At 44.9% G+C, this 13954-nt stretch overlaps 1 long non-coding RNA gene across 1 annotated transcript; it reads left to right on the top strand.

Moving 5' to 3' along the window:
* The first annotated feature begins 658 nt into the window (after nucleotides 1–658).
* On the top strand, nucleotides 659–13705 carry LOC120097842 (uncharacterized). Its single transcript, XR_005495651.2, has 4 exons — nucleotides 659–1323; nucleotides 11931–12114; nucleotides 12670–12922; nucleotides 13232–13705. It is a non-coding gene; the product is annotated as an uncharacterized LOC120097842 (long non-coding RNA).
* The last annotated feature ends 249 nt before the right edge of the window (nucleotides 13706–13954 follow it).

The raw sequence follows: 13954 nt of genomic DNA, 5'->3' as shown, positions 1-13954 counted from the left end.
AGGCTCCCTCTAGGAAGAAGAGCAGGAACATGGGTGTTATGGGCCATTTTCTTGGCAGCTCAGGGGGTGAGGGCAGTGGAGTCATGATGAGTAAGCCAGGAAGCAGACTCTGGAGACCAGCATCGGGGTGCAGATCTAGTTCAATGTGGAAGTCCACTGACATGTTTATATACATCATCCAATCAGCTAAGGACACACAGTGCTAACATCCAATGAGCCCAAATGGTGTGCGACCCAAGTCATGCAAAGGTATATATGAGGAACAGCATGTCCTGGTGGTGTGTCTGTGGACAAGGGGCAGGAAACTGGCAATACTCTAGGCTGGTGCCATTTTGTCGGTCTCTGGTGTACTGGGACCCCAATATATGTTGTCTAGTGTACTAGAGACTCAGATCTGCTCAAGTAGCTTCAGGAGCCATTTGTGCTTCTCATGTGTCTTGTTTAAGTCTTAGAGACATCAACTGGACAGAAACTGCTCCCTCACAGTGGGGGAGAAGGACACTGTGCTTTATGGAAAAGTCAGTGCCCCATTTCACTAAGTTGTTCTGGGTTTTGGTGGTGAAAGTAGGGCTTAGATTGTTGGCTTTCAAGTTTGGAGAAGAAAGGCTTTCAGATCAAATAAAATGATGCCCCAAGAGGTGGGACTGGAATCCTAGGTCGAATAATAAATAATTCCATGAAGACGAGGCCTAAGGAACCTGTGAATGTGAGATTATTTGAAAAAGTTGTCTCTGTCAAGGCAAGTGTTAAGGATGTGAGGGCCTCCTGGTTTAGGGTGGGTTTTGACCCCAATAACAAGTGTTTGTGTATGACAAGAAACTAGAATAAGACCCAGAGGAGAGGGTTTCACAATTTATAGTTGCTTCCATCAGGCTGAAAAATCTCCTCATGGGAGGAGAGGGAAGGGTAACGGCTCATGAAACTTAAAAGGAACTTACAAGATGTATGGGTCCCCTCAGGAAGTTACGTAAGCAGTAGGCAAGTGCTGGAAAAGAGTCTTCAGTGGTATCGCTGCCTGCAGGTTGTCCAGGGCACTCTCACGATGCAGGTACCCAAGTCACCTGTGTTCCTGTAACACCTGAGAGATTCACTGCCTCACCAGGCTGGACTTAGATGAAATCATCCCTTGGGTCTAGGTGAGCTCTCAACGTGAGGTGAATACATATTTGTTCGTGTTGCCTCAGGAAATGTGAATTACTGCTCCGGGGTATACCAGCTGGCCAGAGTCAAGGAAGGATCTCTCCTATGGCCTTTGCTGGGAGTGCTGCGCTGCTGAAACCTTGACTTTGGACTCAAAGCTTCCAGCACTGAGTATCTGCTGTGGTAAGTAGCTTAGTCTATTAGTCCGTCAGTCCTGGAAAACAAACGCACAGTGGCAGGGAGCTGAGGCTCCACTGATCCAATGCCATGAGACCCACTCTCTCTCATCTATAGCTTCCCTTATTCGTTTGTAAAGGCTACCTGCAAATCTCTAACATGGTCAACTCTGTACTACTAAAGCCCTCACCTTTCCCCTCGGAAGCACAGACACAAGAAGCATGGTCATGTTTGTAAACCCATCCCTCCACCTTTTCTCTTTCCTTTTAATAAGAAACCTGCTTGAGAATTCTATCATTTGTTACAGAGATCTCTATAGTGTCTTCACCAACCAGTTCAAAGGACTTCTTGCTTTTTCTATTGTCTATGTGTGAGCATGGGCCCATGAGCACAAGTGCCCATGGATACCTAGAGCATCGGATGCCCCTGAAGCTGGAGTTATATATAGGCAGTTATATAGGACTCAGAGTGCCAGGAACTGAATCTGTGTCCTGTGTAAGAGTTGTTCATGCTCTTAGCTGCTGGGCTGTCTTTCCTTCTGAAGGACTTATTTTTATATCCATCCTTTAAAAAATGTGTCTGCACGTGTGTGTGTGTGTGTGTGTGTGTGTGTGTGTGTGTGTGTGTGCCAATGATCACAGTGTTCTCTCTCTCTCTCTCTCTCTCTCTCTCTCTCTCTCTCTCTCTCTCTCTCTCTCTCTCTCTCCCCAAATGCTGGGATTACTGGCACGTACCACCATGCCAGCCTTCACCATGTATACCTCCTGATTATGTTCCCAGGGATCCTCCTGGGCCCTTTAACTTTCCTCCCCTGGTCTGGCCATATCCTCTGCTTTGTAGTTGTACCTCACTCTACCCAACTTCAATTTCCCTATGCGACTTTGTACTTTCTCTACCTTGGGTTTAACATCAAGCACATGACTGTCATGTTTCTGCTTGCAGTACCCCATGCCCACTTCCTCCCAGATATCTTCTTTTAGATTTATTAAGGGCCTCCTGAACACAGCATTCCCTATCTTGAACCTCTTTCCCCTGGTCTCCAATTTATTCATCTGGGTGAATGGTCCATTAGCTAGTAAACAAGCCAGAAATACAGAAATGCCATCTTCCCTACCCCCAACCCTTTCTACTGTCATAAGGTCTAATGATTTTTTCCTCCAACCCCGTCTTATATCTACTGGGACTCAGACTCCTACTATCTCCCATATGGACCATGGTGATGATCCCTTAACTGATTTTCTACATCTCCATAAGGTCCCAATGACCAAAGTTTGACTGTACCAAAGCTCAATTGAGGAACTGGTGTGTTTATTGGTCTTTATTGCCCATGAGTGAAGGGTTACTGATGGAAGGGTGGTTGACTCTATAGTAACCACACTAGAAAATCTTCACCCAGCATGGATGATGGCTTCCTCATAGCTACACAGATTCAGCCTCTTTCCAGTCAGTGCCTCCTAACTTACACATTCTAGCACTTCCTGAGCCCAGAGGCTACATGTAGTTAGGGCAGAATTGAACACAGATGGCTGGAGGGGCAGCCACCTCAGGATATACCCTTCCACCCCCAACTCCTGCAAGTCTTCTACTTCGTTAGCAGCATCTAGCATCTGCTAGGAGCAGCTAGAATCTCAGGTAAGGCTCAGAGGGTCTTCCCCATCCTTCCCTCTTATGAGTTAGTGGAAACAGTCCTTATACCTGGGCTGTGAGGGACTGTGAGAGGCAAGCTCAGCTGGTCTGTCTGATGAACATGGTAGCTGTTTTGCATCTTAGGGTAGCATATCACTCCTCCCGTGCCCCGAGAGCGATCACCTTGCAAGACAAAACTGCAAATCCCTTCTTCGGGTTGAAAGTTTTCCATGAATTTCTCTCTGTTTGATGCAGGCAAGCAAACAAAAAGTCCTCAACAGTGTTGTGCAGTGCTGAATGGACTAGTCCCAACACCCTAACCCCGTCTTAGATCATGCTCTTTACTCCCAATACTCTATTCTAGTCATGCTGACAAACTCTGACTTCTATTTACCACAGTCCTATCTGCTAAAAGGCCTTTGCAAATACTTTCCTTGCCTTCTGTTGACCTAGCTGATGTCTATTTATCCTCCAGACAAAGAGTTCCCTCTTCTACTTGTCAAAGAAAATCCCTATTTAGTCAGCCTAGGCTGCTGTAAGGAAATATCGGCCACCACAGGACTCATCATCAGCTCCTGAGGCTAGACGGTGACAATATTTGAACTTCCTCCTTCTGGTTGCGGCCAGACAACGTCTCATTTCTCTTGTGGTAGAAAGAGAACTAAGCAGCTTGCTGGTCTTTTTTTTTTTTTTTCTGTAGCCAAAATGTTTATTATTTATTAAAAAGGGAGGGCCAGGGGCGCCGGCATGGCGCGGCTTATATACACCCTAGCACGGCGCATCCACACCTGATTGGTTGTTTACCCATGATCTCATTAGGCACGCCCCGCAGCTTGCTGGTCTTAAGGAAATTTTCTGGAAAGAAGTTGTGTCTTCAGACCCTGATTGACTATTCAGAACTGATGTAGAAAGATTGAGGTGCTGAGAGTCCAGAGGCCAATTGCCTTATCCCAGGCCAACTTTAGCACCCCATCCCTAAACGGCCATTCTGACCCTGCGTCTGATGTAATATCCTGTGACTATTATACTAGACTTAAAGCTCTTTCAGAATCTATCAATTTAACAGATCCCCCTGGCTTCCACTAACCAGGAGCTAAGAATCTCGCTGGATAGCATCTTGAGCCCATAAAACAGCTCTCCCATCTTGCTGTAGCCACCTCTCTGATGCATCCACCCATGTATCTTAAACTGGTCTTGACTTATGATTCTTTTTGGTCTGTAGAATTATAAACCTTCATGAAACCACTTCCATCTCTGAATTTGGGTGACCTAAGCCTGTGTTCCCAAGCCACTGTCCTTTAAATTTGGCTCTAGAACCAGCGCTTTCTCTCTCTCTCTCTCTCTCTCTCTCTCTCTCTCTCTCTCTCTTCTTCTTCTTCTTCTTCTTCTTCTTCTTCTTCTTCCTCCTCCTCCTCCTCCTCCTCCTCCTCCTCCTCTTCTTCTTCTTCTTCTTCTTCTTCTTCTTCTTCTTCTTCTCTCTCTCTCTCTCTCTCTCTCTCTCTCTCTCTCTCTCTCTCTCTCGTTCCCTTTAGGGTTAGATAGTTGACATCAGACTCTTTTTATAAGGTCACCAATCTCCTTGAAAAGTCTTCACCATCTCTGACAAGTCCCACCTTCCAAATGTCACAATGGAGGTTATGATTTCCCACATAGGAAATCCTATAATCTTCTCTCCTTTAATCTTCTATCTGGCGTTGCAATTGCTTTCTTCTTAGCACAGGTAAGCCTTGGGCACATTTAAAAGGAACCTCACGCATTATTTTAATCAGTGTCACTCATAAACAAATCAAGAGGCCTTTGGGAGGTCTTGTTGATGTGAGTCCAGAAAGCACCATTTCCTGCCCGCTCCCGTCTACTGCCCTCTGTGATATTCTTAGAGACCCAATGGCATGCAGTAAAAACCCTGTCAGCTCCCGAGATGAAAGTACAGAGAGTCATATTTGGAAGGAAGGTGCTGAATGGCTACAAACAGTTCTTCTGTTCCCCAAAGGGAGAGCCATGTGGGCTAGAGTCATTCAGGTTAGCAAAGAGAAAGCTCCTCACCAGAACTCAGGCCCATTGGCATTCAGGAAAATTACTATAATCATGAAAACAATCTCTCGCCTGCACCCTGGAGCTTGGAAAATTTGAAGTTTGATGGAAAACTTTTTCTAATTTTATGTTTCTGAAAATTGATGTGTCCATAGGATATGGTCAGGTCATTTATAAAAGCACCATTCTTTTTTATTTTATGTGAATGATATAATTTTGATTTAATGGACCCTGTCCAAATAGAGTGAGGAAGTTGCAGGCCTTGCAGTGTTCAGGAGGTCTGTTCATGGTTAGAGATCATCAGGAAGGTAGGTTGTTCAAAGCCTTCCCTTGTGAACAGGTATAGTAGAGGCGAGTGAGGCATTCAGTGGGAAGAAATGCCATTCAGTGACTGTGCAACTAAATCTCTCTTCCTAGATCTCACAACATGTTATCTCATCTGTGTCTTTCCTAATCATTTGTGGTCTTGCATTTTATTTTAGTGCATGTGAGGTATGCACTTGCTTGATATGCATGTGTTTGTTCAGGTTTGTGTGTGTGTGTTTATGAGCATGTGTATGTGTGCTGTGTCCATGTGTGTCTGTGTGTGTGCTCAAGTGTGCACATGTGTGTGTACGTGTGTGTGTGCAGATGTGCATATGGAGGCCAGAGGTTGGCTTTGGATGTAGTCCTTCACCATATTTTTGAGATAAGGCTCTTGTTGAACTGGAATGCTTTGATTTGGCGAGGTTGTGTATGTCAATGAACTTCAGGAATCTGCCTGTCTGTCTCTAATACTGGTGTTACTGTGCCTGGCCTTTGTGTGAATGCTAGGAACCCCAGCTCAGGTCCCCATGCTTGTATGGCTAGCACTATTAACTGAACCATGTGGGTCTCCCCACTCTTGTGAGTTGTCAGCCATACAGTCCTGTGAATACTTACGGTGAGTAAACCACCCTGGGATTGTAGTCAGTAGGAGATCAACTTAACTGAGGGTGATTGAAGGCTTATGAAGTTTTGGGGGACTGAGGAGAGTAGAGACACCCTGGTGGGCAAAGGTCATTGGCTGGGGGCTTAGGGTATCTGAAATACCTCGTTTGCACGGGGAAGCGTTTCAGGAATCTCAGATGCTGACTGAACAGGTTTTGTCAGAGGAAAGGAAATTGGTCCTATAATCTAACTGAGGCTACATGACATTCCTCAGGAAGAGGCAAGTGTGGGGGCTTAGGATCCCCCAGACAATGTCAGAGAAGGAGAAAACCTGCTAAAGAAGGGAGTCTCCCTATTGCACAGAGCCTAGGGGTTATGGGTAGACTTCGCCCTTAATTAGCAGTTTTTTCACAGAGCCATCTCCCTAGCCTTTTGCATTTTGATCAAAGCTGTTCCCTGCATTTTCTCTTCCCTGCCTCCCAAACTATGCATTTTCATTTCCTCTAGCATTTAATATAGCAAAAGACTTTATAAATGAAGTAATGCCTTCTTTTCCCATCCAAAACCAACCAACCAACCACCCAACCAACCACCCACCCAACCACCCACCCACCCAACCAACCAAACTAAAAGGTATTGGGGATTCAACAATCTCACTCCTGCATATTTACCTCAAAAATTCAAAATATTTGAGATCAATATGCAGAAAAGATACGGGTTTCCTATGTTCCCAGAGAGGAAGATAAGGGCTCTCTGCTCACAACAGCTATGGAGTTGACTTCGGTGTCTATGATCATATGAATGGATAAAGGAAGTGGTTCACACACATCCAGCCTTAAAAATCTGTCATTTATAAGAATGTGGGTGGAATGGAAGAACATCATGTAAGTGAAATAAACACACAGAAAGGCAGTCACCAACCACACCCTCTCACTGATAGGCGGCACTGTTGGGAGCTGGTGAAAGGTGGGAGTTAGGTAGGATCTAGTTGGAGGAAATCATTGATGGTGTATCCTTGGGGTAATGTCTTCCCCTGGCCTTCCTGCATCCTCCTTTTCTGCTTCCTGTTTTCCATGAGGTTAACAGCCTGTGCTACACACTTCTGCTGCCATGCTGCTCTCTGTCTTGCCAGAGAACCTGCCATGATGGATGGATGCTCTGAAACAGGAGGCCGAATACGTTGTTCCCACTAGCACGTGCACTTTCTTCTCTTAATGACTGATCGTAGCAAACCCGAAGCCAGAAGCTTGTAGGTAGATTGTGGGAGGCAATGCAATGCAGGTCCCATGATAAACAATTCAATAAGCAGAAGACTGAGCAACAAAGACTGGTCAGTTAAAACTGTAGTCATTTCTTTGACCAGGAAGTGGGGATACCCTAGTGTCTGGTTCTCAATTATAGTTGCATAGTAGAACTTCCCTTGAAGTTAAAAGATAATTCTACCACCTCAGCTCCAATCCAATCCCTTGGGGTGGAACCTCAGCATGGGTGTTTTAAAGTAACCCCTACCTTGTTCTCATTCTTATATTTTACCTCCAGAGAGGAAGATCCCCATGCAGAATAATCCCAAGCTTTAGAGAGGGCTGAAATCCATCGTCAAAGGCAGCCTGCTTGTCAGTACAGGGTAGTTGAGTGCTCTAATCTCACATCCTTCTCACAGGTTCCTCCTCACAGGTTTAGTGTACAACCTATGAACTGTCTACTGGTTTTCCTTCCTCCTGTACAGTCATTCTGGAGTTTTGTTAGGCCTCCCCATCACGGATTCTCCAGATCAAAAATCTGAAATCTGTAGTCAGCCACCTTTTCCAGTTTCTTCTTCCAAACTGTAACTTAGTAGACTGTCAGCATGGAAACAGGTATTTCTACTTGAGAGTTTGTGTCTTCAATCTTTTTCTTCCCCAGACTATTCTGGGTCTGGAGAAATGGGCTCAGAGGATCCAAGTTCAGTTCCCAGCACCTACATCATGGGGTACATAACTGCCCGTAACTCCAGCTCCAGGGGATATGACTCCTTTGCATGACTTCTATGGGCATCCATATCTGTGTGACATATGCACACACACACACACACACACACACACACACACATGTGTACACACATACACATGCACAAACACATATACATATTTTAGGGATTTGTGTGTATGTATCTAACTGAGTGTAGTTTGATGTCATTATGCAGGTGAAAGGAGACACAAGACACAACGAGGCCTGTCATTGGATGAGAAGGAAGGGAGGCAGGAACAGAGGTTTTAGAAGGGGAGGGAGAGGCAAAAGAGGAGAGACAACTTAGAGGCAGATGTAAACGATCCTCACCATGCATCTCTACATAGATACAGGTTGCTACGAATATTTCTTAAGGGATGGATTTCTAGGTCAATATATATTATCTCAGTGGGCAGTTTATGTCTTTATCAATTGGTTATGAGTTTATCGTGTGGATGTATTGTGGATTGAGAATTTAACATATAAATCTGACTGTAGGCTTGCAGTTTGTAGTCTTGATTTTACCAGATAGCTGGAACCAGAGAGTTTGCAGCTAGTAGAGAGCTGACAGGAGAGATACCAACCAGAGTTAAATTATGGTTAGCTCCATATGGCCCACCTGTGCCGGCACCAACTCCAGGGACCAGCATGGCAAGGTGCCCCGCTGGAACGGCTCGCAGATCACCTGGGTCTGAGCGTACTTGGGGCAGCCCGGAGCCACTGAGATAAGGTACCCTGCAGTGTCATGTGACCCTGCAGGTGCCGGCAGTATTGTGGGATAAAAGGTTAGGTGTTTTTTAATATTTACCACAACATCCGAGTGCCTGCAGAGGTCAGAAAGGGCGGTTGGGATCATTCTTAGGAGGCAGAACAGTCCTTTCTCTGAATTTATTACGGTTCATTTGTTGTAAGCTATGTGTTCCTTTCCAGGAAGGAGGGAATAAACCCTCCTTTGCTCAATACCAGGCAGAGCTGATTTCAAATATGAAAAAGAAAGTAGTCCTTCATAGATTGCTCGGTCCTCCACCTCTGACTGCTTCAGAAAATGCTGTCAGCCCTGGGTAGTAGGCTGTACTCTACCGAGGAGCCATGACCCAGAACCCAGAGGGGTGTCTCCAGTGTCCTTCTGAGCTCTCGGTTTTAACAGAAATGAAGCAGTGACTGGGGATCTGTGGACGGCATGGTCGCTTTTTTCTTTCGTTCTTTTTTCCCAGCCCCTGAAAAAACCCAACCCAACCCAAACCAAACCAAACAACAATAACAACAACAAAAGTCCCAAAACCAAAACCAACCAACCAACCAAAACGCCTGATTGCAACAAAACAGAAGAATGCAGCAAACAGTGAGGGGCGGTGCTGATGAGTGATAGACAGGACTCACTGCCTTGGAAAACCCAACTTCATTCCTAGTCCATACAGATGATTCACTCCTCCTGTGAGCTTATTCCCAGCACGCAAGTGGCTTATGCTTTCTCTTACAGTCTAGTCTCTCAACCATTTTTCTCAGTGCTGAGCTCCCAGGTGTCTGTGTGAGTCTGCCATTGCTGAACCATTCCCCAGCTGTGCGAATACGCTGGTGCTGGGGTGGATGGGAACATCCCTACCAACGACAGCAAGTCCAAGCTCTTTCCTCTTAAGAATGATCTCTAACATTTTCCTTCTTTATGGTGCAATGCAATGGACCATTTTTTCTTCTGGAAAGTTCTTTCTGCGTGATAGACTCCTGCTTTATAGTCTATAACCGAGGTGCATATTATTGAATAAAATGTTATCTCCATTCAATAATGTGTCAGGTCTCCAAGCTCAGTCACGTGTGCCAGTGAGTGAGCGTCCCCTGTCTACTGAGCAGTTCAATGGTGGTGAGAACGAATTCTCAACTCTCAGAAATCTCACCATCTGGCTAGGCTCAGGGGCTGTCCTGGCTGGTTTTGTGCATCAAGTTGGCACAAGCTGGAATCTTCAGAGAGGAATGAACCTCAGTTGAAAGCAATGTTTCCATGAGATCCCCTGTAAGGCATTTTCTCAATTCATGATAATTGGGAGAGGGCCCCACTCATGGTGGGTGATGGTATCTCTAGGCTGGTGGTCCTGGGTTCTATAAGAAAACAGACTGGGCAAGCCAGGGGAAGCAAGCCAGTAAGCAGCACCCCTTCATGGCCTCTGCATCAGCTCCTTCAGGTTCCAGCCCTGCTTGAGTTCTAGTCCTGACTTCCGCCAATGATGGACTATGATCTGGAAGTGTAAGCTAAGTAAATCCTTCTCCCCAACTTGCTTTTTGGTCATAGTGTTTTGTCCCTGACTAAGACAGGAACCAAGGCATAGAACTGGCTATGTACATCTCAAAGTCTAGATTGAAGTGTGAGTTTATATGTGATTTAGCCCCTTGGCCAGAAGAACAGAAACACTGAACTGTTGGGATGCATGAACATTTAAGTAGCGTAAGTTTTGTCTACATAGGCCTGTGGGCATCCGGGCACATTCATAGAGTTTAATCTCTTAGTGTTTATGTTGCCTGTTTCTGATTGATGCTGACACAACACAGAAATGGAAGTCAGCCTTCGCTGCTATTGCAGCATGTCTGTGCAAGTCATTTTGGATTCCCTTTCTATGTCCATGGTGGCCTCTCAGCACATGAATGCATACATGTCATTTCTTACATATTATGAAAAAAAATCTGAAAGCTACTAGTTGAAGGTTCTGAGCAGCATAAACCTAGACTATTTTAGCTTTCTGACCCATTCTTCTTAGAAGCCAAGTTCACAAGGTTAGAGGGAAGCTGCATTTAGGAAGAAGACACAACTGAAGGGAAGAAGGCAGGTGAAGTTAAAATGGCTTTTCACCTGCAATGCTTCATTCTAGGTGCTAACTTGACCAGGCTGAGGGGTGCCCAAGTATTTGGGCAGATATAATTCTGAGTGTTTTTTGTGACTTTGTTTGGATGAAGCCAGCAATTGAATCTATAGACCAAGAGAATCACAGTGCCCTCATTAATATAGGTGGGTTTCTGTCAGTCAGCTGAAGGCCTGGATAGAACAGAAGTTTGATGTTCTTTGGAGTAAGAAACCATTTTCTTTCTTGGTAATGGTCTTCAATTCTTATCATAACCCTCATCCTGCCTTTGCTTGAATGAGAGCACCAACTGCTCTGGGCTCTGAGGTCCTGAGTTTCAGGTTGAGACTCACAGCATTATCGTTCCCACTATGATATCAACCATGGCCATCGAATTCAGTTTTCTGTGCTTACAATGTCAGAACTCGAACCTGTGGCTGGTTGGCCTAGTTGATTTGGGGCAATAGATCATAGAACAGAAAGTATTAGGCAAGCAAGCCCCTCTTCTCATGGCGGATGGGAACCAGAAAGAGGAAGAGACCAGAACAGGACATGTGGTCTACACTTAACCCCAGCACCTGGGAGACAGAGGGGGTTGAATCTCTGTGTTTGAGATCAGCCTGGTCTATGTAGTGAACTCTAGAACAGCTAGGGCTACTGGACAGACTTTATTAAAAAAGGAGGAGGTGGAGGGGATAAACCACCAGTGTCCCACAATCCTCTTTAAGGGATGTCCCCAATGATCTAAGATTATATCCTAATACCTCCTCCACACTCCTCTGCCTCCCAACAACGCTGAGCTAAGGACTAAGCCGTTAACACACAGGAATTTTAGAGCTGAGTTCTAGCACAGGGTTTCTAACATGCTGACTCTAGGCCTCAGAATCCGTCAGCTCCCATGAGCCAACTCCCTACAACTGAAGTATCTTTCCATCTATCGTCTATATATAGACGTATATACTATTGATCCTGTTTCTATGGAGAATGCTAATATTTAAGGGGACATTTTTCAAGTGTACTGCTCAGGAAAACACTTCCAGATAGAAATCAAAGATGTTCAGTTACATTGGAATTGCAAATAAACCACAATTGCTTCTCGCGCACTATTTGGAACGTATTTATACTGGAAAAAGTTATTGTTTATCTGAAATTCAAATTTATCTAGGAGTCTTATATTTTTATCTGCTATTCTGAGAACCTTACATCTTAGGCTTATAGCACTTCTGTTTTCAGATCACTTAACAGATACACACCACGGCCTTCATTATTGGCGAGGAAGGCTGGGATAGGGCAGCTTTATCTGGGAATACTGCAGCAGCCAAGAACACAGGCATCCCATTGATAAGGAAGATGGAGGGCAGTGGAGTTTGCATAGGGGATTTTTATCAAGACCCTTTCAGCTCCTGTGAAATGGAAAGTAGGTTTGTGTTTATTATTATTATTATTATTATTATTATTATCGATTATCATACATTGGTCTCAGGCTTTTTATTATTCATGTATCATGCTCGAATGTTACGTATGGTTTCCTTTCTAATCTATAGAAAAAGATTGCTACTATTTTTATGTGGCAGAGGAGAAGCCCAGCACCAAGGCAAGGGTCAGTCTAAGAAAAGCTTAGGAGATGCCTGAAGTCACACGGCTGTTAAGGCTTTGGAGTCTGAGCTGGAATCCACATTAATTGATTGCAAAGTTGATGCTTTGGGTATTTTTTTTCTCAACATCGGTTCTGAAATAACAGTAAACAGAAAGGGCAATGTCCTTGCTGTAAGGGTTAACCTTTGTTGCAGACTGAACTGTGCTCCTGGAACCTGTATGTGGAAGTCATAACCTTCGATGTGACTGTATTTGGGGGGAGAGGCTTTTAGAGAAGCAGTAAAAGCTAAGGGCTATTGTTAAGGCAGGGCCGTGTGTGATAACTGACATCGTCATAAGAGAAGAGACACCATGAGCTTTCTCTCTCTCTCCTAAGGTGAACACGCAAAGGCCCCTTGAGAACACAGGAAAGCAGCCGTCTAAAGCCGGGAAGAGAAGCTTCTTCAGAAACAAATCCTGATAGCTCCTGGACCATGGATTTTTAGATCCCAGAACTATGAAAAAACTAAGCATCTATTTGGTTTTTTTTTCAACTACCTTTGGTCTGTAATACTTGTTTTGTCATCTGGAACTAACTACTATACCTCCCTACCCCTAGAGAAAAACAAACGGAAAAGAGCCAATATAAGGTACATCAGTAGGGTATTAGATAAGGGTAAAAGGAAAGGGGGTATCAAAGATGGTACCCTCCTCAGGAGGGGACATCGTCACATTGAGACGAGGCTTGGCATTCAGTACCAGCATTTCTGAGCACTCCGCTGTCTGTGTAAGAGGGTTTTGAACAGGAGCTCAGGGCCAGTGTGGCCGGAGGAGAGATCCCAGGTAGGTGGCGGAGAGAAAGATAAAGGGAACTGAGCTTTCGTTAGCTGTTTCTGCATCACTGAATGCAGGACAGAAGCAACTCAAAGGAGGACATGTTTACTTTCGTTCATTTTCAGAATGATTTCTTCTGCCGTGGCAGGAAAGGAACGGTGGTGGGAGTGGTTCTATCCAGACTGGTGGAAGGATCTAGACTCTCCACATCACAGTGGACCGGAAACAGAATACGAAGCAAAGGTGGGAGTAGACCCCAGATACCTGCTCCCAGTGAACTTCTGCCACCCAAGCCACTTCCTAAAGATCCACAGCCTTCAAAATAGATTCCAAAAGCGGGGGACTGAGCATTCAAAACACAGTCAGGCTGCCACAGCATTTTATGCATGAGGAGGGCATTGCGGGAAAGTTTAGGGCAGGGGAGTGACATAGGTTGATTTATACATGTAAAAGACAAGTCACTCCCATGTACTGTGAGACACAGAGACAGGAACAGGGGAGTGTGGGAGCAGGGAGAGCTGTCACAAAATTACTTCAGTAGAGTAGACCAGAAGTAAAACTTGGAATAGCCAGATAGACGTGGGGGTGGTGATATACTTAGAGAGATATTTAAGGCGTAATTTTAGACAAAGAAGCCAGCAATGATATGAGACAACAGGAAGGAGGGATTATCATGTACTTAGAAGGACTGGACAATTGTGTTCAAAGGCAGGAAGCAAGATGTTTGCTCAGGATACTGGAGAAGGCTTTGAGGGGGCCCTCATAAGCGGAACCCCTCTTCTTTGCCTGTGAAATAAAAGAAATGGAGGCTTAAGTCACATATTTTCTATATACAGAGACAACTGGAG

This window comes from Rattus norvegicus, chromosome 17 (genome assembly GCF_036323735.1).
Source record: "Rattus norvegicus strain BN/NHsdMcwi chromosome 17, GRCr8, whole genome shotgun sequence".
Classification (NCBI taxonomy): Eukaryota; Metazoa; Chordata; class Mammalia; order Rodentia; family Muridae; genus Rattus; species Rattus norvegicus.
Note: the sequence above shows the minus strand (reverse complement) of the source record. Positions and strands in the feature narration are given on the sequence as shown.